The 26749-nt window shown below is 48.3% G+C and overlaps 1 protein-coding gene across 1 annotated transcript in view; it reads right to left on the bottom strand.

The window, feature by feature from the left end:
- Window positions 1-18580, bottom strand: part of LOC105492465 (GLI family zinc finger 2) — a 260604-nt gene extending 242024 nt beyond the window's left edge. Inside the window, exon 1 of the mRNA XM_011759629.3 lies at window positions 18194-18580. The gene's annotated coding sequence lies outside the window, so the exon portion shown is untranslated. The remainder of the gene's footprint in view (window positions 1-18193) is intronic.
- Between the last annotated feature and the right edge of the window lie 8169 nt (window positions 18581-26749).

Genomic DNA, 26749 nt, shown 5'->3' on the forward strand with positions numbered 1-26749 from the left:
TGAACTACTACTCAGCAATAAAAATGAATAAACTATTGATGCGTGCAGCAACATGGATGAATTCCAAAATAACTGTGGTGAGTGAAAGAAGCCAGACAAAAATGAGGACATCCTGTATGGTTCCACTTTTATAAGCTCTGGAAAATGACAGGAAGCAGATCAGTGGTTGCCGAGGAAGGCCAGGGGGTGGGGTGGAGGGACAGATTACAGAGGGGCATGAGGAAACTTCTGCGGATGATGGATATGTCCATTATCTTGATTATGGTGATGGTTTGCACACACAAGTCAAACTTTATCGAACTGTCCATTTTTTTTAAAACTCCGCTGAAACGTAGTTTCTCTTCCAACTATCAGATTGGCAAAGACCAACAAGCATGATAACACTCCCTGTTGATGTGGATATGGGCAGATAAGCACTCTCGTACGTTGCTGGTGGGAGTGTAAACTTCTGTGGAAAGTGATTTACCAATTCTCTATCTAAAGTACAAAAACTCACCCACCCTTATGAGAAATTACCTAATGGGTATAATGTACCCTATCCAGTGATGGTTACACTAAAATCCCAGACTTTACCACTATGCAACATATCCACATAACAACACAGCACTTGTACCCCTAAATCTAGAAAAATAAACACAATTTTAATAGAGATGGCAAAAGAACAAAAATGTTTGTAACGTGAGAAGCAGAGGAAATAGCTTTAATTTATGATAAACCTACAAATCTTTAAGAAAAAACAAAGACACCGATGGATAAATTGCTAAGAAACACAAGCAACTAACAAACACACAGGGAAATACAATGGAAAACAAAGTATTTAAATATTTACTGACACTTAAAAAATGAAAATTGAAACAAAAATTACTAGGACACACAAGTATCTAATAAACACACAGGGAAATACAATGGAAAATAAAGTATTTAAATATTTAATATTACTGATGCTAAAAAACGAAAATTGAAACAACCAGATTTTTTCTTCTATCAAATTGCAAAGATTAAAATCCATAGAGAGGCCAGGCACAGTGGCTCATGCCTGTAATCCCAGCACTTTGGGAGGCCAAGGCAGGTAGATCACCTGAAGTCAGGAGTTTGAAACTAGCCTGGCCAACATGGGGAAACCCTGTCTCTACTGAAAACACAAAAATTAGATGGGCGTGGTGGCGGATGCCTGTAATCCCAGCTACTTGGGAGGCTGAGGCATGAGAATCCCTTGAAATGGGAGGCAGAGGTTACAGTGAGCCAAGATCGTGTCACTGCACTCTCCAGACTGGGTGACAGAGCGAGACTCTGTCTCAAAAAAAAAAAAAAAAAAAATACAGAGGAAAAAAAAAACACACACCCTTATACCCAGAAGTTTGACACCCAGAAGTTCTAGGAATTTATCTACAAGGAGATATTCATGTATGTGAAATGACGTAAGGTTATTGAATGCAACCTTGTTTACAGTGGCAAGTGTTCATCAATAGCTACTAAATAACCGATGGTATAACCATACAGTGGTATCCCACCCAGACACAGGGAAGGGGAAGCTGCGTATGTGCTCACACAAAAAGGTGAGTGAAAAAGGCAAGTTTCAATACAGGCTGTAAAATATGCTTCTGTTTGTGTACAAAAAAGTAAAAAAGTTTATATATTCATTTCCATGCCACTTGCACAAAACTTATTTCAGGAAGGATACACAAAAAAACTAGCATCCTTGAGAGGTTTTGGGTGGCTGGGCTACAGCAGCGGTAGGAAGACTTTATAATGTATGTATAACCTTCATGCTTTCTGAAACTATTAACCATCTAGATGTATTACTATTCAATAAATAAGTATAAATACAAATTAAAGATAGGGCCGGGTGTGGTGGCTCATGCCTGTAATCCCAGCACTTTAGGAAGCTGAGGTGGGCGGATCACGAGGTCAGGAGATTGAGAGCATCCTGGCTAACATGGCGAAACTCCATCTCTACTAAAAATACAAAAAATTAGCCGAGCGTGGTGGTGTGTGCCTGTGGTCCAGCTATTCGGGAGGCTGAGGCAGAAGAACAGCTTGAACCCAGGAGGCAGAGGTTGCAGTGAGCCGAGATCGCGCCACTGCACTCCAGCCTGGGCAACAGAGAGAGACTCTGTCTCAAAAAAAAAAAAAAAAAAAAAATTAAAGATAGGTGAGAAATAAAGTGAATGAGGTTGATCTACACACGTATACATACATGTACACACGTGGATAGAATGCCAAGACATACTGCTAAATGATCACAAAGAAAGCAAACTGCCAAACACTGTAGTAGTATGATCCCACTGGTGTAAAAATAAATGATAATAATAAAACACTGGTCTATATCAATTGAGACATGGAGACACAGGCATACTCCCTATCAGTGGTTCTCTCTAGTGCGGGTCCTGCTCACTCGACACTATACATTTCTGCATGTTTAACCTTTTGTATCTTTATTACCTTTGCATCAGAAAGAAACTGGCTTCACGGGCTGCCTTCCCCTGGGTAGTTACATTTTTAATCACTTGCTCAGAAATATGAAAAAAGACTCTTAAACATGATCTCACTTTTGATCAAGAATTCTACCTCTGGAAATGTTTTCAAAGAATGTGGTCAAAGACATATCCGTGGGAAAACATGCACACTAATACAGTGTTAAGATTGCAAAACAAAATGTGTGCTATGATCCCATGAGTCCACAAGGTATTCATAAACATAAATAGAGAAAGGCCTAGAAGGAACTCACCAAGATGCTAACGCATTACCCACAAAGAACGCTAACGTGGGCCTGGAGTCCAGAATGCCTTCTTTTCCTCTTTTAAAGTACTTTCTCATAATTATTTTATAAATGATCTGTTTTTATTTAAAAGAGAAAGTTATGCATACTAATAATCTCAGAGTATTTGTACTCAAGGGTGTTTGGAGAATAATTACTCATGATAAAGAAAAATTAGTTTTTATGTTCAAAATAGAGTAATCATTTTGTCAGGGCTACAACAAATGCTTATCAAAAAATCTTAAGCAAAAAGTACAGGATGCAAAACTGTAAACCGTACAATCTAAAATCTGTAAAGTTTGGAGGGAAGGGAAGAACGGTGGAGAGGATAAATATTCACAGGAAAAAAAGACTAGAATTAAACAGGCCCAAAAGACAAAACAGAAAAAAAAAATCTGTAAGAACAAATGTTATTTTAATATTTGGGCCATCATGATCCCTAAGTTGGGGTAAAGATGGGAAAAGGCCAATTTGGGGCAAGGGATCCTTCCGGGACCCTTTCCAGCTGTTCTATCCTTAAGAATTCGCATTGAGCAGCTGCAGGGGGCTGGCCCTGTGGGAGCCAAACAGTCAGTACCCTCAGGAGGCCACGCGTACCTTTTCCAACCGGCAACAGTCTCCACAGCTGGAGGGGGTCCAAGAGTTGGGGGCCACCATCCTGGCTACCGGAGGGATCTGGCAGGAAGGCCCGCTTCGGAGAGGCCTCTGCAGAGCAAGGCAGAGGCAGGCGGTACCAGGGCATCCCCCTCCGGCCCAGTGTAGCCTCCAGCAGCATGAAGGTGAGAAAGGTAAGATGCTGTACCAGGCCCCTCTTAGAAGGACTCCCTGGTAAACAACGGACCCCTTTCCTGGCCACAGAGAAAAAAGGGCACAGAAGTGTCCAGGTTCTGGGCAGGGCAGGCTCTGTTCCCTGCCAGGATGTCTTTCTGCAGACACTGAGTTGTTAAGACCCAGCAAGATGGGAACTATGGTGTAGACCAGCAGCGCGTGCTAAATGAGAAGGAGGATTGCGCTTAACGAGAGCCCAAATGAGTCACTTGAGTGGTAGCTGCCAAATATATCATGCCCACACAGACTGCCTTTTTAATAATAATAACCAAGATTTATTGTGTGCTTACTATGTACCAGGTACTTGTCTCATACTAACTCTTTTACCTCTAACCCTTTGAGATGGGTCTTAGAGTTACCCTCATTTTGCAGATGAGAAAATGGCAGCCCAGAGCTGCATTTGCAGTCTGTCTCCAGTGCCTGCTCTGAGCCCCTAGCTCCACAGAATCTTCCCAACGAAGGGGCTGATGCACCTGTCCCTTCCCAATGGCCATGCCACAGCTGGACAGTCCCCCTCGGGGGAGCACTGGCTCTGGGGCCAAACTGATGCCCTGCTGGCTTGTGTGGAAGTGCAGCACCCAAACTTGCCCCCAGAAGGGGGTGGTGAGCTAGCCTGGGAAAGAACTAGCCTCAGCCCTCCCTCAGAGAGCTGGGGACACAGAAGGAACAAGTGAGGTCCATTCCTCCTGGAGTGGGAAGAGCTGAGGCTGACGACAGGGTCACGTGGGGCCACCCAGCCAGAGGGTATCTCTGCTGAGACAAAGCCTGCACCCTGCCCTCCCCCCAGAGGATGCAGCAGAGCCTCGTGTCCCTGTGGATATCCTGGTGGATGAGAAACCGACCCCAGAGAGGACAGCGAGCTGTGATGTTGATGTTCTATCTTTGGGACTTAGAGCAACTCCAATAAAACCACAAAGTCTCAGTGGCATCTATAAAATGCTAGTGATAATACTGAATGCATCAGGCTGTCGCCAGTGCACGACACATGTCCTATACCTAGTGGTGGGGGCTGATGCGGCACTTGGTCTCCAAGGCCCGTCTCTTGAGATGATACAGCAACATTTAAAGACAAGAGCACTTCCCGAGGGACGACTAAGGTCAGGGGCTGCTGCCTCATTTAAGTACATCAGTGAGATGACTGTCAGTGAGTCTAAAAACTCCAAATACAACCCTCTGTAATCACGAACAGAGGAATTGTGATCCTAGGCTCTGACCGTCATAGCTTACAGAGTCCTAGAACAGATCTGTCCTGAGAAATGAATAAGCAGAGACCCAGAGAGGCACAATGGCCTGCCGCCTGAGGTTTCATGTTAACTCATAGGCAAAGCCAGCCTGGAACTCTGGTTATCTCACCAAGTTTCCAATTCCTCACCCACCAAAACAGCCTGCCTGCTACCTAAAATCCCTCCAAAGGGCATAAGAATATTGTACAAAGAGATTATGTGTGCGGTCCAAATGAACCATAACACACACTTAGATTTTTTAAAAATACAGCTCTACTATGTTAAAACTAATCGCTAATTAACAATTGTGCTTGCTTTCTCAAATCAAGGAGATCAATCTGGAGACCACCTGGTTAACTTATATTTTTTAAGAGAGATGTCAAAGAAAATGGAACAAACGCCATTGTCTTCCCTTGAAACATTCCCAAAATTCATTTATTAACAAACATTTGTTACGCACAAATAAACAGACAATGGTAAGGCAGTATTAATGAGTGTTATAAGCAAGGGAAACCCCAGAGACAAGTGACAGCCTAGGGCTGTGGTAGGAAATACTTTACAGAGGACATGACCCTTGGCTTCATGAATGGGGAGGAAGGGTACACCAAGGGCCAACAGCAAAGGCCTTTACAATCCTTGCAGTCAATGAATGTATGATGGATGGATGGGTGGAAGGGTGGGTGGAAGGGTGGGTGGAAGGGTGGGTGGATGGGTGGAAGGGTGGGTGGGTGGGTGGGTAGAAGTGTGGGTGGATGGGTGGGTGGATGGATGGATGGATGGGTGGATGGAGAGATGGATGATGATGGATTGAGGATGGATGGATGGAGAATGCAAGATCACTATCATCTTAATCTCAATCTATAATCTTGATTGGGGATCGTAGTAGAGAGCATTTTGAGAACCACCACCCACCAGACGGAAAGATATAACTTTAGAAACTGAGCCCAAACCCAAGACGGGGAGAATGAGAAGGCAAAGCTGATGATCAATTTTATTGCTGCACATCAGGATCCCAAATGTTCCAGCCTCGGAAAGAACCTGGGCCCTCTGCACATTTATGTCCCATGACCTGAAGCTGAACCATGGGTAGGCAATAAGTCAGAGGAGTCATCCTGGGGGACCACAAAGCCACTCTTGGAGGCAACCCCACGCTGACCCTCCCACATACCAGAGGCTCCAGAAATGCCACACCCTGTCCAGCACTTGCCCTATGAGGTCCTCTGCCCAGATGGCCCTCCTTCCCCGACCCCTCTGCTGGCAACATCCTCCTCCTGGAAGACCCAGTCTGGTCCTCTCTTAGAGGAAGCCTTCCAAACTGCTCAGGCATACTGGTTAATGACAAGAGCCACTGCTCAGAGGCCTTCACTCTGGGGCTTTTCATTACACTGACAGGACTCTGCATTCTCTAACTAGTACCTGCAGGCGTAGCTCAACACAAAATTCATTGTGAAGTGGAAATTTGTCAGCCTGGAGCCAGGAAAACAGACCTATCCAGCGTCTTGGGGAAAACAGTTTGGGGCAATTCCTGCTCCTGGCCAGTATTCCCACAATGCCTTTCCAGATCATGCCTTTCCTAAAGTAGGCTCCCTCCTAGGCAAGGGGGATGAGGAGGAAGATGCACATTTGAGAAACCTACTGGGATTTCAGAGACTGCCGGCTCCGTAACCAAGTTAGCAAGGTGTGCCTACAGCCGTGAGCTTAATAAGTGCCGGGCACATAACAGATGTTCCATTAAGTACTGGCTGATTGACTGATGGATTACATAAGGAATTCCTCTTGATGGCACCTGCCACACTGTTTCAAATTCAAGGCACAGAAAAGAAGGTTTAAGATTTCCAGGCTGGTGTAAGAACTAGGTTTGAATAAACTACTGCTGCCTACTTTGACAGCCCCACTGTCGGAGTCCCTGGAAGGCCCCAGTGGCAGAGTCCTGTTTTGTCAGTAGGGGAGGGGTTGCCTATGATGTGCCCCCACTCAGGGTTTCTGGAGAGCAGCACTGCTGACATTTGGGCTGAAAATTCTTTGTCGTGGGCTGCCTTGTGGTTTACAGGATGTTTAGCAGCATCCCTGGCCTCTACCCACTAAATATCAATAGCATTCCCCTAGTTGTGACAAACAAAAATGTCTCCGAACAGGTCAAATGCCCCCTGGAGACACTGCCCAGCTGAGAAATCGGTGCTATAGCCCTTGCTTGAGGCAAACCAGCTGCTCCCAGGGCAGCCCTCAGGAGCCAACTCTGGGAGAGGGTCCTGGCTTGGGGGTCGGCAAACCTGCCTCTGCCCAGAGCTCTGCCCCTACTGCCCAGGTGAACACGGAGATTCGCCAGAGTCTCTGAGGCCCTGCTCACCCATCTGCAAATTGAGGCCCTGTTTGGCAAGTGGCTTGCGTGTGTCTGAGCATGCAGAAGGCACCCAATAATTGTCTTGCATTGATTTGTGCATAGCTGTTCTGAAAACCTCTAGCTAGCACCTCCCATCTCTTCCCCAAAGTTAGGTACATACTGCTGGAACTCCATGAAGGCCTAACAAGGGCCTGAAAAACAGCTGTCCAAATAGTCTAGCTAAGTTATTCCACTTTTGGGAATCTATTTAAGGAAATAGAATTTCAGGTAAACATTCAGACACAAGGATGTCTATCCCAGTATTATCTATAATAACAAAAACTAGGAAAATCTAAATGCCCAATGGTATAAGGATGATAAAATAAAATATGAGAGAGGCAGACAAAGGGATATTATGTAGCCAATAAAAATCACACTAATAAAAATTATTCATAACATGAAAGATCTCCATGATAGAATGTCAAATAAATCCGGAGTTACAAGACTGTATTAATGTAACCTCAATTTTATAAGAAAGGATAGAGCAAAAAAAATTTTTTTATATTAAAAAATAGAGACCGGCAGGAAATTTAACCAAATTTTTCCTTTTCTGCTTCTCCTTATTTTACATTTTCAGTAAAAAGGTATGTCTTAGTTTTAAGATCTTGGGGGGCACATAATGTTTTGCTGCTGTTTTTACTATTTTTACATCAGGAGAAAGAGGTTTGCTTGAATCCAAGTGCTAAACCAGAATCCAGACCTTGAATACAGAGACCAGAGTCCAGCAAAGAGATGGATCTTGAAACTTAAATAAAGGAAAAGCCAAGAAAACAGAAGCAGAAGAAAGAGGGATAGTCATGGCCCTGGGCCACTGGGAAAACCAGAGGCACCTACAGGGGAGGAGGTTTGGCCAGGGAGCGGAGAGACCCAGGCCTCTCTTAGGTCCTCTATGTTCTGGCTGGGCAGGTGGCTGGGCAGCTTCAGGGGGGTGCAGCTCGAGGTGGACACAGGTGCCCCACAAAGCTGCCTTCCTGATGCCCACAGCCAGGCACTGGCCTGGGAACTTCGCTTCTCACTGCTACAATCACCATAAGCATGAGAACAGGCCTTCCACCACCAGGGCAGGCTTGGGACCCAGAAGCCCAGCCAGCCCAGGCTTCCAAAGGAGCTGTCAGTCTTTTCTAAGCTGAGCCCCACTCCAGCTTTTCCTGACCACCCATGCAAGGTGGCCCCTTGAAGACGGAGAGAGATGGCACTGAAGAAGCAATGCACTGGATCATGGGGCCTCTGCTGCTGTTGGTAAAACAGCTAGGCTGAGCACCAGGTCCTGCGGGCCCAGGGGCCGAGGGCTGCACCTACAGAAGGAGGTGGCACTCCAGAGACCCAGAGGAGATGGAAATGGCACCAGCCCACATCCCACCTCCCTTCTCACGGGCCCCTCAGTGCCAGCAAGAGCCTGCAATCTGCTGTACACATCTGCCTGTGCAGAAGGCCTTCAAAAATGTGGACAGAAGGAATCCTGAGCCTCTTCAGACCAGCAAATCCCACCACATGGCCACCAGGTGAATCAGCTGCAGGGTGGATAAGGATCCACCCACATCACAATGTCAAATGTTTCCAATGTGTTCTTCCATGCACTCTTGAAGTCCTGGCCCGGGTGCACTTGTAATGTTAGCATCAAGCAAATGAAGTCTGCAGTGCAGGACTGTACAAATCAAAGCCCCAGAAGCCACCCCACATGGTCACAGCTGCGGGTGTGGAAGAGCCCAGGTCTTCAAGGCCTGCAGGACAGTAGTGACAGGAAAAGCCTGTTCCCAGGCCCCTGATCATGAGTGAGGGCTCTGCTCACCCTCAGGGCAGGCTCCACCGTAAAGATGTCCACAAGGTAGGCCCTTCAACCAAACCTAAGTGGGGGTCAAACTTCCAAAAGACCTACTCAAACTGTCCAATGCCAAACTGGTCCCACTTCAGCCACAAAGCATCCTGGTGGCTCTGCAGTTCCTTACACGGAAAAAGAAAGGAGGCATCCCAGGGACACTTGGGACAGAAACTACGGCACGTAAACCAACATGTTGACTTAATATACTCTCTCGTTTCTCTTGGAGGCCAGCAAAAGCAAGTAACCACCAGAGCCACCTTACAGTCTTGGCCACTGTCCTGTGAAAGAGAGACCCTGCCCTAGAGCCTACTTCTCAGAGCTGTTTTGGAGCAGAAGCACCTCTGTTTTCAGCCAGTTTCCTTGCTGCAACAGCTGTCCAGGCAGCTGAAAGTGCTGCAATTGGCTGAAAATCCAGCCCTGGACTGTCCCAGAACTGAGGGACATCATAGTAAAAAGACATTATTCCTCATCAGTGCCCCCAAAAATCCTGGATAAAATGCAGATTCCTGGACCCACTTTGCAGGAATTCTCATTCAATGGGTTCTCCCTGGGGAACCCAAGATTCTGCAATATTTAACAAGCTTCCTGCCTGAATCCCATCCAGGAGGCCCACAAACCCCACCTACAGACCTTGGCGGCCTTATTCTCAGATGTGCCTCTATTAACTAATTTCTAGTTCTTGGGTTCAAGTACGTTTTAGGAGAAGAAAAAAATCTAATTCTAAAGGAATCTGGTAGTTAAAGTTTTAGCCATATAAATGTCTATCAGCATAAATATACATGTTTCACATCCCTTATTCACACTGAACAGCAGGAAGGGTAATCTAACGTACTATACTGTGTATGTAAATTGCTATATCATGTACCACATTTTCTGTAGATGAACGTACCTGAATTACATTCAAACCCTACAATCCTGTTCCAAATATTGATTCACGTACCTGAATTACGTTCAAACCCTACAATCGTGTTCCAACTATTGATTCACGTACCTGAAAAGTATGGAAGTAACTGAGTAGCTACTGAGTCCAATTTTTTCTTTCAGGTCATACATAAGGAAACACATGCATACTCTCAAGCCCAAGAGTACCAGAGATGTCCCCTCACCTTGATCTCCACAGACAGCGAGGGCCAGCCCTAAATATACTGTCACTGCCTGGACACACACAATGTATCATGACAGCACAACTCACGGCTGTCTGCAGAAACGTCTGAGTGATGTACCTTCAACCTGTCATCAGACTGCAACGACCTCAATTTTTTGAGAAGTGAAGTCAAAACTCCACCCTTATCATCTTCAGAGATCCAAGACAAATTTATGTGTCAGCCCTTCCTTCAGTGATCTTCAGCCTTCGGGAAAGTCTGAAAAGACCATCACAGGCTTGCGGCTCTCTACCAATGTCCCCAAGGCCACCCCCATTTACACTGACCCTGTGACCACATCCCAGAGGTACCTGAGCACAGGGGTTGGCTAGGAAGAGTGGCCAGCAAGGAGAGGCAGGACATATTCCTTGAGAGGCACCCAACTCTCCCCAGGGGGTACCCAAGACCCTCCCTTTCTCCAGACTCTGATCCTCCCACCCTACCTGCTGTCTGACCCTTAGAGACTCCAGCAGGCAGGGTGTGCTAGCTCAGAGGGTTTTGAAGCTGGGAGGACCTGAGAGATGACATCTACCAAGCGCCCCCTCCTCCCAGAGAGAGGAAAAGCAACTTGCACAGGGTCACCCAACTACTGAGTGACTGGGTCTCCCTGTCCCTGGGGATAACTCCAAGGGGTTCGGGCTAATTATCTTTATAGTGCGGCCATCCATCACTCTTGTGCTCTTCCTCAGCTTCTTTCAGAGGAAAACAGCCGGGAAGGATGGTATATATAAGAAAGTCTTCCTAACAGTTATCTGGGTAGTCCTCTGGCCCAACTTTCTACACCATGGTCATCTTCATAGGCAGGTATCTAATGACTGGCTCTTAAGATGATTTCTTTTTTTTATCATTATTATTATTATTTTTTTTTTTTTAGAGACAGGGTCTCGCTATGTCGCCCAGGCTGGCCTCGAACTCCTGGCCTCCAGCAATCCTCCCACCTCAGCCTCCCAAAGCCCTGGAATTATAGTGTTAAGATGGTCTTAACTAGCAAAGGACAAAGGACATAAAAGCAGGAAGGGGAGGGAGGAGGCGGCACATCAGAGCCCTTTACCTTTCTCTACCTGGCAGTTAAAGGTATTCTTCAAGACCAGGTCAAATGGGAAGACTTCCTTGGTCCCCAGAGCAAAGCGAGTTCTGTCCCACTGGATATGGTACATTGATGGTTACGATGGAATTATGTAAATGCAATTGTGTCCTCCCCCAGACAAAATCTGGTAAGTCTTCTATTACCTGTTCCTTAGGTCACTTGGCATGGTGAGCTGCAGATTCCCAGAGAAGCAACAAATTAAGAGCTATTTTCTGGTCATCAAGAGCTGCTGCACTGCAAATACTTGCATACGAATCTCCCCATCTCAGGTTTAAAAATATGGACTTGCTTTTTTTAACTCCAACATAATGAATGAGTTTAAATATTAGAAGATGAAATTATTAAGTAAATCATTTCACCTGCAAAGCTTCTATTTGCATAACATTAATTCATGGTGGCAGCTAAAACAAATTCATCACATTCTGTATATTAGAAGCTGATTTATGTAGGAATTGAAAAGAAATCATGAGCTCAAAATTATGTTGACATGATGTACGTGCTCAACGGAGAAAGATTTTTCTCTTTCCCTCTTTCCTTTTTTTTAAAAAAGTCATCCTAACAACTGAATTATGGTGAGAAGGGAAAGGATTTGAGGAGAGAAAGGACTGGCATCTCGGAAAATGAATAATGCTACGGCCTCACGTGTGTGGCGGGCTCTCGGCGTGCGTACACACACACTCCAGTTATTAATGTCAAGTATGCCAAAGATACGCTGGAAAATCATTACCATTCATCGCCACTAACCGCCATTAAATTTCAATCAATTCAACTTAGTACAAGTGTACTTGAGCGGCCCTTACAGTTCCTTATAAATGTGGCTCAAAAGTCTGGCTGACTTACTGCATTGTCCAGCACACAAAGAAGCATTGCTAAGCGTCTGCTGAAGGGGCTATCTTGGACCCAGGGATGCTCTTTTAACATCAGGCATTCAAAGATCTTTTTTTCTGAGCGCTAAGAGGTTTCGAATCCCTACAGGTCACGACGAATGGAAGAGAGGACCACCCTTCCTTTGCCGTCGCCGGGAGTGGACAAGGGCAGAAGGCGGCCTTCGTGATTACTGTCTGCAGATGCCTTAGAGAAAAAGTTTCAGACGCCACCAAAAGTTTGGTCACGGGGCCTCTCTCTCTCCCGGCTCCCGTGGAGTGCTCTCATTCACTCCGCCAGCTGTAAAGGCGACTGGAAGCCCCTCCTGGGGAAGCCGGCAAGAGGGCTGGCCAATGGGAAGCAGGGGTCGAGGAAGACTCGGGGCGCCCCTCGCAACCCGCGCCCTTCCCGGGTGGGAGCCGCTCGCGCGCTGCGGGCGCGGCTATGGGGACCTGGACCGCTGGCTTTCTTCCCGACTCGCCACGAGCAAGGTCCGGCCTCCCGCCACTCGCCAGCGGCGGCCGGTGTGCGGCCGGGACAATGTGGCCATTGTTCGGGAGCTGCAAACCAGGCCGGCGCGCAGGTGGGAGGGCCGCAGCCGCGGGCCCGGGGCGCTCGGGGCACGGAATGTTCCCCGGGCGCGGCACGGTCGGCGCCGCCCGGACACGCGGCCTCGCCCGCCAGCGCTCCGCCGGGCGGAAAAGCCGGCGCGGAGGGAGGGGAAGGTCCAGACGGCGGGGGCGGGGAGGGGGCGGAGGGAACGGGAGGGAGAGATGGGAAAAGATGAGAAAAGACAGAAAAGAGAGGGAGAGAGGAGGCGGAGGAAACGGAGGAGGGGGAAACGGAGGGAGAGAGAAGAAAGGAGACGGGGAGAGTGAACGGAGAGGGAGAGAAAGGAGAGACCCAGAGAGAAGAGGGGATTGGGATGGGACGAAAAGAGAGAAGGGGGAAGGAGAAAGAAAAAGGCGGAAAGAAAGAATGGATGGCTGAAGGGAGAGGAAGAGAGCCAAAGGGGGGGAACAGGCGGACATGTGTACAACAGAGGTGCACCACAAGCTGCCCAGGAAGCCTCTGGGAAGAGCAAGAGTTCACCCTGTTTCCTAGAGGGAATGGCTCCAAACCCAGCCGAGTCAGCAAAGCGTAATCACATCAGGGGCTTTGCTTAATTACAGGTTTGAGCTGGGTCTAGAGGAAGGGAGATACTTAACTGTGTCCCAGGGAAGGCCCAGCACTCAAATGGTTTGTAAGTCTGGGAAATACAAACAACACCCCCCTTCCCACCTCCCCCGAGCCCACTGAGCCAGGATCCAGGAGGACATGGCGGGTGAGGGCTGCAGCGTGGATGCATACAGGATCAACCAGCACAGCCGTCGCGGACAAGCTTTCAGAGTTCACTTGGGACAGGAGTGCAGGGCTGCGCCCGTGCTGCTCAGCCTGGAGGCCACAGGCCTGTGGAGTCCCCGCCTCAGCCTGCAGCCGGGCCACCCTCCCTCCTCCCTCTAGCTGCCTGCAGGAGGCCTGGGGCCCTCGGCTGCCCAAAGAGGGGAATCAGTCCCAATCCCGTGCTAATGAATAAAAAGTCCCCTTTATTTCACTGCTGTTTTTGGTTCATTAAATTTTCCACAGATTTGTAGAGAAGAAAACATAATCAATAAACCTTGACAAAAGTGAACGTGTGAAAAAGGCTAGAGAATGGAAAAGCGAGATAAAAGTGATATCCGATCACAGATTTCAGAGGCAGATGACGAGCTCGGGGCTGCTGAAGAATCTCAATGGACCATCACCCTTTTGCGGCTTTCCTTCCCTTTGCTGAACTCTTCATTCAAGACAATGGCAAACGCACTAAAACTTTTTCTTATGCTAATAGCTGAAACCCGGCACTCACAGTTAAAACACACTTCCCAGCAACCTCTTTTTTTTTTTTTAAACAACACACATGTGCAAGCACACACACAAAACATTATTCAATTTAAACCCAAATCCCCAAAACAGTTTAATAAGTACTCTTTGGTCACATCTTAAATGAGTTACTTTCCCCCATGTGTATATTTTTTAAGAAACCAGAAACAACACAAACAGGATTATTGAGAATTACTGTGCTGATGAAAGAATTAGGGGAAAATAAGATATTAAATGTGCAGAAAGTATACTGTGATCGTCTGTGCATTTTCCCAGGTTTTAAATACAGTTTTGTGGGTTAAGGATGCTTCTGTCATCCTCTAAACCAAAAAAAAAAAAAAAAAAAAAAAATCAATGATTTTTTTTTTAATTATTGATATTCCACAGCAAACCCTCAAATTAATTTTAGAGAAAATTATTAATGTTGAATCGGTGTTGTGTGTTTATTTGAAAACTAGAAAAGTGTTGAAGGTGCTATTCTTTTTCAAAGGACACTCTCAAACATCAATGTCAGATGACCCTTTCTTAAATCTGTTAAACAAGCCTGAGGAAACAATTAGCAGTTTTTCCTCCCCGATTTCTTTAGAAGTGCAGGAGCAATTTCAGGAGCAACCGAAATCGCTGTACATTCTGGTTTTTGGTACAGTCACCTATTTTGCCTCTGAATTTTCTGGAATCTGAGAACACTGTTTTTCTCTTTGGCATTCTTCACGTGTTTCACTTGTCCATGCCTCTGACACTCAGTGAAAAGAAGAAGGGGGGGAAGTGCTCACCCCGGTTCCTTTTCAAAGGGCCCTGGCCCAGCGGGAACAGCTGCATCTATCCACAGCGAGGTCCACCTGGCCTGGCTGCCCCTTGTCCACTAGGAAACAGGCACTGGCCCAGGTAGAAACCCTTTCTCCTCCCCACAGCCTCTAAGAAGCAAGGCTGGTTTGCTCCACCTCCCTGCAGCAAGCGCCATGCAGATGAAAGGAAGCCGGGCTAAACACACTTTCCCAAGGAAAAGGCCAGTTGCCCTACCCAGAGAGTACACAAGGATGTAGGACTCCGATTCTAGGCTTTAACAAGGCAGCTGGGTGTGAGGGGGTCACACAGGCTTTCAAAGTGCACATGACAACCTCCTACTCCCATTTAAAGGGAACTGCTGGCATCTGTGGAGTGAAGTTCTCCCCTGGAGTACCCCGGGGCGGGGGTGGGGGGGTGATGGAAGAAGGGTGTTTATTAGGCAAATATCCAATTTTGTCCGCCTGCCTGATGAATCCCTGGTTTGCTAATCCAGCCCCAGGGGCTGCACTGTGTACAGGGCACTTGTGGGAGTACAAAAAGCGTGAAGTATTTGTGTATTTTTCAGTCTGCAGTGCAAACAAGCCAGCTACAGTACACAGCCCCCAAGAACCCCACAGCCAGGCAATGAGCTGCTGACCAGAAGCCCTGCGGCCCCCTCTTCTGACCAAGCAACTCAAAGGATTGACTCTCCATGCAGTGCTCTCTCCACCAGTGGACCGGAGCATCCCTGAGAGAGTGAAGTGGCACTCCACTCCAAGGCTGCCTGGCCACAAGGGCCTCACTAACTCCACACAAGCTTCAAGGAAGTCACGAGTCAAGAGTTCCCTTCAAGGCCGGAGCAGAGTGAGTTTGGGAGCAGCCCAGAAGGTTCTGCTGAAGGAATTTGAACCCTCTGCAAATTCTGTCAAGTCAATTCCCACAGAGGATAAAACCATCTCTAGCAGTCTTACCTTGTTCCTTGGTGAGCCTGGGAGCCCGGCTCCCTGACTTGGGAGGCTCTTTCTACCTATTATTCTAATTATCTCCAAGAGGCTTTTTGCAAATAGACTGTTCTGACCACAGTCTCTCACTCAGATGCTAGCCCAACTGAAGGCTGGCTCACCTGAGGGATACCTCCTGGGCAGTTGGGCTCTTTCAAATGTAGGATCTTCCCTTTATTAGCTTAAATCCCCCTAAAATCACGAAATAATTTCATGAAACTGGCATATTTCTCCAAGCAGAGGGGAAAATAAAACCACCCTAAATCTTACCAAATATAATTAACTTTAAACTCATCAGACAAGCGACAACTTTCCATATGGCTGGGTTTGAGTGGAATTTGAATCCCAGGGAAAACATCTCCACAATTTCCTGTAACCCTCAAGAGAGAAGCAGCAAGTCTAGGAAAACAAAAGCAAGAACGATGAAGGAAAAGGCACAAGAAGCATAGTCAAAGAGAAGAGAAGGCCCCTGATGGATCTGGATTCCACATTCTAGAATGACTGCCCCAGGACAGACCAGAAGCTGGGAAAAGCCTAAATAAAGAGCCTCCAAACTCAAAGAAGCCAAGCATAGCCAGGGTGTCCTCCCCTCCCTGCAGAGTCTGGCCCAGGTAGCCACACCGTGAGCGTCCCCCTAAACAAGCAACTGCAAAGCCGCTCCCAGGCCCCAGGGAGGGCCTGCCCCCAGACACAGGGAAACCTAGCCAAGGGAACTCCCAGCAAGGTAAGGAAATGGGCGGAGAGAAGGCTGGCAGGTGAGGTGGTGGCTAGAACAAACTGGTCTCATCAGGGAGGCCCGTGACAAACCCGCCTATTCCTCCGCTTTCCCCGCTGTATATTTTGGATTTCACAGTTTATTTACTTTACTTTTTGGCACCGAGCCCCCTGAGCATGCCAATACAATATTTGTTTAAACACTATTTTATGCCGCTTGCGAAGGAAACGTTTACTTTCAAATTCTCCTACATCCCCCAGAGCCTCATCTGCAAACAGCCTATGAGCGTTTTACAACTGCTCCCTTTATCTGAAGCTGTCGGGATTAAACCTTCACACGCCCGGCAAGGGCAGCGGAGAGGGGCCCGGGACACCGCTGCGGCCACCGAGCTGCAAAGCCCGTGCCAGAGATCGCGCATCGAGCGAGATGCCCGGGCTGGGGGACAGAGGGGCGCCTACAAGACTCCCAGGGCGCGGGACCAGATACTAGGGACAGGTCTACTTTTCCAGCTGGGATCAACTCTAGGAGCCACAGAACAATTACACAAAAGAGAAGGTAGTGGAGAGAGGCACCCTGCGTGGGGGGCTCGAGGTCCCCGAGAGGCTCAGCGACCGATCACCCAGGGTGAAGCGCACGGGCTCCATCCCCAGCTCCCCACGCGGTAAAAGTCGGGTTTCCTAGGAAATGACAGCAGTTACCACCGGGCTGAAAGGCGCCGAGCTGGGTGGACTCCCAGCTCCCCGGAGCGGCGGGCGCACTCACACTCACACACGCAAGCACACGCTCCCTCCCAGCTCCCCGCCCCCGCCCGTCCGAGGAAAAGGCTCCCCTCTCTAAACCCTTAATAGGATTGGCGCCCAACTCTCTCCGCGCCTCTCCCCATCCATCACATACAGATCAAGTTGCAGTAGTGGATTTTTCAAATTCCTCAGCAAATATACTTGTTGAGAGATTGTCGGGGGTGGGGGAAGACGATGAGTAGGGGGGCAGGGATGAAAGTGAGGTGGTGTGGGGGAACCGGAGGACCCGGCAAAGGATTACGTGCGGATCCCTTTGGGAAGTCAAGCGGATCTCAGGGCCGAGGGCAGGAGAGGAGGAGGAGAGAGGCAAAGAGGGGGGGTGCCGAGGAGGAGAGCCCAGCGGAGGGGGAGGGGGCGGCCGGGCCCGGCGAGGGGGAGGAAGGAGCGTGGAAGGAAGAAAGAAAGGCAGGGCTTCGGGACGCGCAGCGCGGAGAAGTGGAGTTCGAAGTTCTCAAGTGGCTGGCTGCAGCCCCTCCGCGCTCAGCACGCCCGCAGACACGCTCCCATGCCCACCTACGCCAGCTTCGGAGCATCCCAGCCTCCGATCCCATCCTCCACCCCCTGAAAAAACAGCCCCTGGCTGGCGCGCGAAGGCCGGGCCGCTGTGCACCCCGAGAAGAGTGGCGCTCTCCCCCAGGTAGGGAGGGGGTGCAACATCGACCCCGGACCACGAGCTCCAAGCCCCAGGACCCTCCTTACGTCCCCGCCCTGCTTGTCCAGAGCCCCAAGCGGGGTCGCGCCCAATAACCTCGAGTCCCCCGAAGCCCAGTGCCCCAATCCCAAGGCCGAGGCGCGGGTGCCCGGCCGAGGGACCCTCCGAGACGGCACAGCATCCCAGTCGGCCCGCGCTTGGCCGAGGTGGGAGGCGCTTCGCCACGAAAAGCAAGTAAAAGAAGACCAATGTAACTTTACCGAGGGAGACAAAAGTTTGCCTCTAGCACGCAGGTGGCGTCTCGGGCGCCGGGCGGTGGCTGTGGGCCCCCATCCCACCTTGGCTGGCGCGGCGACCCTCGGCTGGCTGCCTTGTGCCGGGGCTCCGGCCAGCCGGGGCGGGGCGAGCCAGGAAAGAGGGGACCGAGAGGCGGGCGGGCGCCGCTCAGCCCCTACCGCCGGCGAGCAGGCGGCTCCCCAAGGCACCGGCGCGCCTCGCGGCCCGCGCTCTTTCCTCCGGCTCCTGTCGCGGCTCCTGGCCTTCCTCCGCGCCCGCAGTCGCCGCCGCCGCCGCCCGCTCCTCCTCGAAGTCTCATTGATGGGAGTTTGAAAAAAAGTCCGCGGAGCCGTGCTGCCTCGGCTGGCGAGCGCCGGCACTCCCGCAATCCGTCAGCGCCGCCGGACGGCGCAGCGCCCCCGCGCGCACGGTGCGGGCACACCAGGGCCCCGCGAACCAGCCAGCCCGCCCGCCCGCTCCGTGCCGGGGGACGCAGGGGGACCCGAACAACGCCGGGGCGGGGGGAGGGGAAAGGGGGATCACAGGGACTTTCCCCACCCTGCACCAAGGAAAGAAAACGTACCTACAAGGAAAGTTCGAGAAAGGAACCAGAGGACGCGCCAATCTCCGACACTTTTTAGACAACGAGGTGGGGGGTTGGGGGTGTCGCTAACTCAAGTCAGATGAGCTCCGGGGCTGAGGCGCAAGGGCTGCTCTGTTTTCAATCTCTGAAATCCCCCGCCCTCCCCACCTCCCACTTCCCTCCACGGGGAGATGCCTGGGTCGCTGTTCCCAGGGCGCCCGCTTCTCTGGGCGCTGGCGCGGAAGCCGGGGACGCCAGGGAGGGGACGCGGGGGCTGGGTCCAAGCGGACCCTCTTCCCGCGGGCAGCGAGTGCAGGTGCCGGGGGTCCTGAGGCGCCCCCCGCCGCGGCTAGCACTCGTCGCCATCTGAGCACACGCTGGCGAGAAGCGAAGCAGCCCTTCTAGGTTTGGTGCATGTGTCTTGCAGGGTGGGTTTTTGTTGTGTTTTGTGTTTTAAAGACTCCACTCGAGCCGCTGAAGCCAGATGGAAGTAATCAGAACCCAACAACAACAGAGAAAGAAGGAAGAAAAAAACTCCTCATTGAATTTTCTAGCCAAACTGTATGTGGGACTGTGTGTGAAAGAACTTGCTTAAGCAAACTCGGTGAGGAGCCCTGGGCCCTCAAGCCACACCACAGCCCGGAACTGGGCCGCCAGGCTTGGAGGAGCATTGGGGGCAGCTGGCTAAAGTGTCCTCCCCACACCCCTGGGCCTGCCACCCTCTCCAGGGCCCCGGGGTCTCACCCAAAGAGGGTCTTAGGGGGGAATTTCGGGTTTTTGTCTTCCTAACGTTTGTAGAACACTCTACTAAGTGCCAGGTGATGTTATATTTTCTTTGTATTATTGGATTTTCACAGCTCTGTAAGGAAGGTTTTCTTCTCGTGTTTTTACATGTGGGAAGACTGAGGCTTTAAAAAGTGAAGTAATTTGTCTAAGGTCAGAGCACTCTGCCATCCTCCCAGAGCTTCGGGTGGTTGTACTGTAAGTTCAGTTAAATTTGCCCTGTTGGCCCGGGCGGGATGGCTTAAGCCTGGAATCCCAGCACTTTGGGAGGCCGAGGCAGGGGGATCACCTGAGGTCGGGAGTTCAAGACCAGCCTGACCAACATGATGAAACCCCGTCTCTACTAAAAACACAAAAAATTAGGCAGGCATAGTGGCACGTGCCTGTAATCCCAGCTACGTGGGAGGCTGAGGCAGGAGAATCTCTCAAACCCCGGAAGGGAAGGTTGCAGTGAGCCAAGATGGCGCCACTGCACTCCAGCCTGGGTGATGCAGCGAGACTCTGTCTCAAAAAAATTAATTAATTAAGTTAAATTTTTAAAAATTGCCCTGTTCAGGTGGGTGGAAGCATTTCTCCCTTCAGCCCCCGTTCCTAAAATTGCATTTTATTTGAAATGCAAGGGACCAAATGCTACCCTTCCTGAGGGGACATGACCTACCTACACAGGCCCGTTTCACCAGTGCAACCCTTTTCGTGGGTAGCTCTCTCCATATACCTTTTATCCTCTGCTAACTTTATTCTTTCACTTTTTAATCAAAGAGGATGCATTAGAACTTCATTCCTTAAGATCCTCCTTCCTCCTCCTGACATTCACTTATATGATGGAGCAACAATTTCTTCTTGACCTAGAGGAAAAAAAAATGCAGAAAAATATTAGAACAATTTGATGCTAATTTTGTTTTTGGGGAAAAAAGTCAGCAGCATTTTTAAAAAGCGAAACTTGCAGAAGCCAATGATTTAAAGAGAAGTTTGAAAGGGGATTTTTCTTTAAGTATGATCAGATTCACCATTCCTCTGTGCTATTTGTTTAAATTCCTGCTGAGCTTTCAGAACACAGACTCTAAGGAGACAGAAAAAGTAAACTCTCCCTCCCTTCCTTGGCCATATTTTAATGACCCTATTCATATCTGCCCCATGACATGTAGGGAAGCATTTCTCATTGCTGGAATATTAGCCACGTTGGCTGATTACTTCATTACGGGCTTGTCTCTGTTGATTTCCTTGTGTTGTAAAGTTTGTGAAGAAGTTTAAACAAATCGACGTTTTAGAATATTTCCTTCTCTGTTTTTCTTCTCAGACCAGCTCAACTCCTGCTGGACTCCAGACACTCACATAACCTTTCTTGGCTTATTTTGGCAAGAAGATGGCTGTCGAGATGAAGACAAGAGTGTTTTTGGTTGGAGGAGAACTCTGTAGACGCCGTGCCTGAATCTCTAGATGGTCAGAAGTTTGGGCGCTGCAAAAAAACAGCAGAAGGTTTGGAGTGGAGGCAAACTGGTGTGGCCAGGGAAGCCTTCGACTGAGCGCTGGGCCACCAGGTCCTAGTCCCAGATCTAGTACTAAGTGTATGACCTTTGACCAGTCTGGTTCATTCAATCAGTACCAGGCACTGTGCTCAGTGGCTCGACACCACAGTGAGCAACACCTACAAGATCTTTCCCCTTGGGGAGCTTATGTTTCATTAATAACCACAAACAAACATAGAATCACAAACTGGGTAAAGGAAAATCCAGCGTGATTGGAGACCTGAGCAAGCTGGGAGGTGAGCTTGGGGAGGGGAGTGGTACAGAGAAGGAGAAGGCTTTCCTGGGGGAATGAGGTTACACTGATAAGAAGGAATGAGGAATGAGGGAGGGTGGACTAGGAGAACGGGAAGTGGAGTGTACCAGTTCTTCTCCCTTTCTGCGAAATGGACCTGAATGACGAGAAAAACCAGGCCCACAAAGAAGCAGCTTCTTCATTATTTCCCAGTGTTCTAGTGACGAGAGTCATAGAACAAATCACCCCCAAACTCAATAGAAGGAAACAATCTTTTCTTATGTCTGCGGCTCCTGCACATCAGGATTTTGAACGAGGTATAACAGGGACAGTTTGTCTCTGCTCCACAGTGTCAGGCCTCCACTGGAAAGCTTCAGGGCTGGGACTGGGATCCTCTGAAGACTCTGGCTCCCCTGCCTGGTGGTCTGTGCCGACTGTTGGCTGGTGGGGGGCCTCAGTTCCTTTCCATGCACCTCTCCATGTGGTCTCTTTACTCAGAATAGTTGGGGTCATTCACAGCACGGTGGTAACTAATACGCAGGGTGAGCTTAACAAGAATCAGCCAGGCAGCAGGCCTTTGGTCTTCTATGAAACTTCGGCAGTCACACCATATCACTTCAGCTGCACTGTATTCATCAGGGCAGACACAGAGATCTGCCTAGGTTAAGGGGAGGGAAAATAGACTCAATTTCTTTTCTTTTCTCTTTCTTTTTTTGAGACGGAGTCTTGCTCTGTTGCCCAGGCTAGAGTGCAGTGGCACCATCTCAGCTCACTGCAACCTCTGCCACTGGGGTCCAAGGGATTCTCCTGCCTCAGCCTCCCGAGTAGCTGGGATTACAGGCGTGCACCACCATGCCTGGCTAATTTTTGTAATTTTTAGTAGAGATGGGGTTTCACTATATTGGCCAGGCTAGTCTTGAACTCCTGACCTCAAGTGATCCACCTGTCTCGGCCTCCCAAAGTGCTGGGATTACAGGCGTGAGCCACCACACCCGGCCAGACTCCACCTCTTGATGGGGAGTGGCACGATTCTGAAAAAGCACCTGGGAGCAGAAAGGCTGCTGTGGCTATTTTTGGAAAACACAGTCTGCTACGTATGGCTAACTGGAGACCCGTGGAAGACTAGATAGGCTCTGAGATAGGTGTACTGCTTCGTGGTTTGGCTACAAAGCCTGTGTCTTCATTCACTCAGGCTGCTATAACCCTAGACTAGGTAAGTTATAAATGACAGAAATTTGGCTGGGCGCGGTGGCTCACACCTGTAATCCCAGCACTTTGGGAGGCCGAGATGGGAGGATCACGAGGTCAGGAGATCAAGACCATCCTGGCTAACACAGTGAAACCCCATATCTACTAAAAATACAAAAAATTAGCTGGGCGTGGTGGCGGGTGCCTGTAGTCCCAGCTACTTGGGAGGCTGAGGCAGGAGAATGGCGTGAACCTGGGAGGCAGAGCTTGCAGTGAGCCAAGATCGTGCCACTGCACTCCAGTCTGGGTGACAGAGCAAGACTCCGTCTCAAAATAATAATAATAATAAATGACAGAAATTTACTACTCACAGTTCTAGAGTCTGGAAAGTCTAAGATCAAGGTGCCAGCAGATTAAGTGTCTGGTGAGGGATTGCCCTGCTTCACAGATAGCACCTTCTTGTGAGTCGTCACGTGGCAGAAGGGGTGAACAAGCACCTTCTTTTGTGAGGATATTAATCCCATACATGAAGGCACTGTCCTCATGAGCTAATCACCTCCTAAAGGCCCCGCCTCTTAATACCATTGCATTGGGGATTGTTTCAATGTATGAATTCCCTGGACATGCCCCCAAGTCCATGGGGACGTGAACATTCAGACTATTGCAGCCTCATAGCAAGCACTTAGGAGCACTAGAAAGAATCAAGAGACCCAATCCCTACCCTTAAGGAATCTACACTCTCAAGAGATACAGAGATTTGGCCATGATTAAAGGACATGAAATGGTGCACTAAGTGAGGAGTGGGCTGGGTGGCCAGTTCCCACCTGGACAGGGTGGACTAAACAGCCACTCAGTGGCCAGAGAGGAGTGGCAGGGAGGATGTCCATACAACAAATAAGGACCAGTCCCCAGCGTGGATCCTGTCCTGCTGTCCTTTCAGGGCTCCTGAGATGGCCCTCAGCCTCACCCTCCACTCCACCTCCCACAGACTGCAGAGTCTGGAGCCACTAGTCTCAGGCTATGTCTGTTATCACAGTGCAAGTACATCTGGGAAGGGCAACCCAGAACCTTTCGGGTGATGCTACTTACCACTGTGAGGAAATTTACCAGACCTTTTCCAAAGAGTGGGCTTCTAAAGGAGTAAGAAAAATGATGATGCCACCTGCAGGGGCACTACTACAGGAACAGTTACACAAAGGGAGGATGCCAGGAAGGCCAAACACCAACAAGCATTTCTCATTTGCAACCTGAATTTTCAACCCTTTCACAGACAACTTTGTGGAGTAAAGCAATGTAGAGATACACACAAGAAGTTGTACAAACTTGGAAGATGTTAGGGACCCCCCCACCCCACCACAGAAGCAACTGGCAAAACCTCTTTCCTCTTCAGGATTGCCCTAGAGGACACAGCTGGGAGACAGTCAAGTGCAGATGTGCCAGAACTCTTTGGCTAATGAACTCATGCGTGCATCCATGCATTCATTCATTTCACTTAACCATCTGTGTTGAGCTCCTACTATGTGCTTTGCACTTTAGAAATAAAAAGATCAGCCGGGCACAGGAGCTCATGCCTGTAATCCCAGCACTTTGGGAGGCCTGAGGCAGGTGGATCACGAGGTCAGGAGTTCAAGACCAGCCTGGCCAACATGGTGAAACCCCGTCTCTACTAAAAATACAAAAATTAGCTGGGTGTGGTGGTGCGTGCCTGTAATCCCAGCTACTCAGGAGGCTGAGGCAGGAGAACTGCTTGAACTAGGATCTAGGAGGCAGAGGTTGCGGTGAGCCGAGATCGCGCCATTGCACTCCAGCCTGGGCAAGGAGAGTGAAACTCTGTCTCAAAAAAATTAAATAAATAAATACATAAATAAATAAGCTATGGTGTCCTCTACCCTGTAATCCCCTGACTGGGTAATACTCCTACAGGCCCCTCTGTCAGTCCAGAGTGAAGGGCCATGAGGGGAGATTAGAAGTGGGAGGGACTAGGGAAGTGAGCCAGAGGACATTGCTGCAGGTGTCCTGGGGAAGGGAGGCAGCAAAATCAGCAGGGCTCAGAGATCCAGATCCCAAGAACTGTTCTCAAAATATAATGGGTTTCTTAACAAAACTGAAGAAGATAGCCTCCTCTCACAGCCACTAATGATTCTAAGAAATATCAACAGTCCTCACTACCACATGATAATGACAGATACTATGTCAAGACAATTTAAAAAGGAATAATTCAAAACATCTACTGAAAACATGATGGAATAGTTATAAGGTACTAGACTGGCCACCACATGGATCTAAGGATAGCCACTCCCTGCCCATTTGCGATGTATCAAATTGCATGTAAGTGAGTCACCTCTCTTAGGAGGGAGCAATGAAGAGGCAGCGTGGGAGATGGTCCGTTTCGAATACTCCCACTTGGGTTCCATCCTCTCCACTCGTCTCCAGCAGAAGGAAGATAATATGGAAGTCACTGGAGGACTTCATTAAAGCCATTTAAATCCAAACCTCCCCCAAATTTATATAGATAATTTTTCTCCTTCAGCACCTCCTCTGTTATTCATTATCTTATCAGCATTTCAACTTGTCTTTAAATGTTCAGTGTCAGAGCTTTGCTTTGTGTCTGTGTTACTTGGTGAGCTTTGTTCTGCTAGGAATCAAATGGGGAGAGGCAAGTTCTCACTGTCTTTTGAATAAGGTGAAGAAGGAGAGAGAGAGCTGGAAGAGTCCCAGATAGCAAAGTAGAGGCAGAACATTGGTTCAGAAAGGCAGAAGTTGGTCTACAGCTAAGGCTAGTCCACATGAGTGTATTGGATAGCAAGTGTTCTCCCTTAAAATTAACGTACAAATCAAAGGTTTTTATATTAATAAGTAAAACCAATTAGAAGATAAAATAGAAGATCCCAATTATGATAGCAAAGAGAATGAAAGTGTAAACTAACTAGACTTGTTAAAAAGAAGTCCAAAACCTATATGAGAAAAATGATAACCCATTACTGAAACACATAAAAGTAGACTTGAACAACTGGAAAGATATTTATTCTTATTTAGGCAGATTCAGCATCATAAAGGAGTTGTCCCTGGATTAATATATAAGTGATTGCAAGCCAAAAAATAAAAATACCATCTTTTCTTGGAGGGGAGGAGTAGCCTAGATAACTTAATTGTAAAGTTCATTGGGATGAAGAAAAAAGGAAGAATATCCAGGAAAATTTCTCAAAAGAGAAGAAACTTGGAGGGAGGGGAGAGCCCTATCAGCCCTACCAGACCTTAAAACACGTTATGAAGCCTCCGTAGTTAAAACAACTTGATAATGACGAATGAATAAAAAGACCAATGAAATGGAACACAAAATTCAAAAACAGACCTAATTGTGTATGGATATTTCCATTTTGATGAAGGCAGCATCCTGAATGAGTGAGAAAGACGTGTTTTTTAGTAAGCTGTATTGGGATAACCAGATAACAAAATGGAAATGAAAACTTTGATAGATACACACAACTTGCATCACACTGTACACCTTAAAACGTAGATCACATTGTACGCCAGCATAAATTCCAAATGTAATCGTTATTTAGATAGAAAAAAACTGTGCAAATACTAGAAGAAAGCATGAGTAAATTCTACTAGAACCTGGGAATGAGGAAAATTTTCCTAGCCATGATTCAAAATCTAGAAATAAAAAGAAAAATACTAATGTTAGATTACATTTTAAAAAAGAAAATGCAAACACCTTCATGGGAAATACTAAAAATACTAAAAAAGTAAAAATTCAAATGACAAACTAGTAAAAACTGTATGTAACTTATTACAGAGAAAAGTTAGTATAACATATATTTTTAAAAAGCTTCTAAAATACAGAAAAGTCTAACAATGTTATACAAGTTGTCAATACTTAGAAAAAGACCTACAAATGGCTATTCTGTAGATGAAGAGATGCTCACTTTCTCATAAGAGGAATGCAAATTAAAGTTAGACCAAAATATTATTTCTCACATACTAAATGCAGAAAACCCCGGCCGTGCGTGGTGGCTCATGCCTATAATCCTAGCAGTTTGGGAGGCCAAGGTGGGCAGGCCATTTGAGGTCAGGAGTTCAAGACTGGCCTGGCCAACATGATGAAACCCCATCTCTGCTAAAAATACAAAAATTAGCTGGGCATGGTAATGGGTGCCTATACTACTTGGGAAGCTGAGGCAGGAGAATCGCTTGACCCTAGGAGGCAGAGGTTGCAGTGAGCCAA

Source organism: Macaca nemestrina, chromosome 11 (genome assembly GCF_043159975.1).
Source record: "Macaca nemestrina isolate mMacNem1 chromosome 11, mMacNem.hap1, whole genome shotgun sequence".
Lineage (NCBI taxonomy): Eukaryota > Metazoa > Chordata > Mammalia > Primates > Cercopithecidae > Macaca > Macaca nemestrina.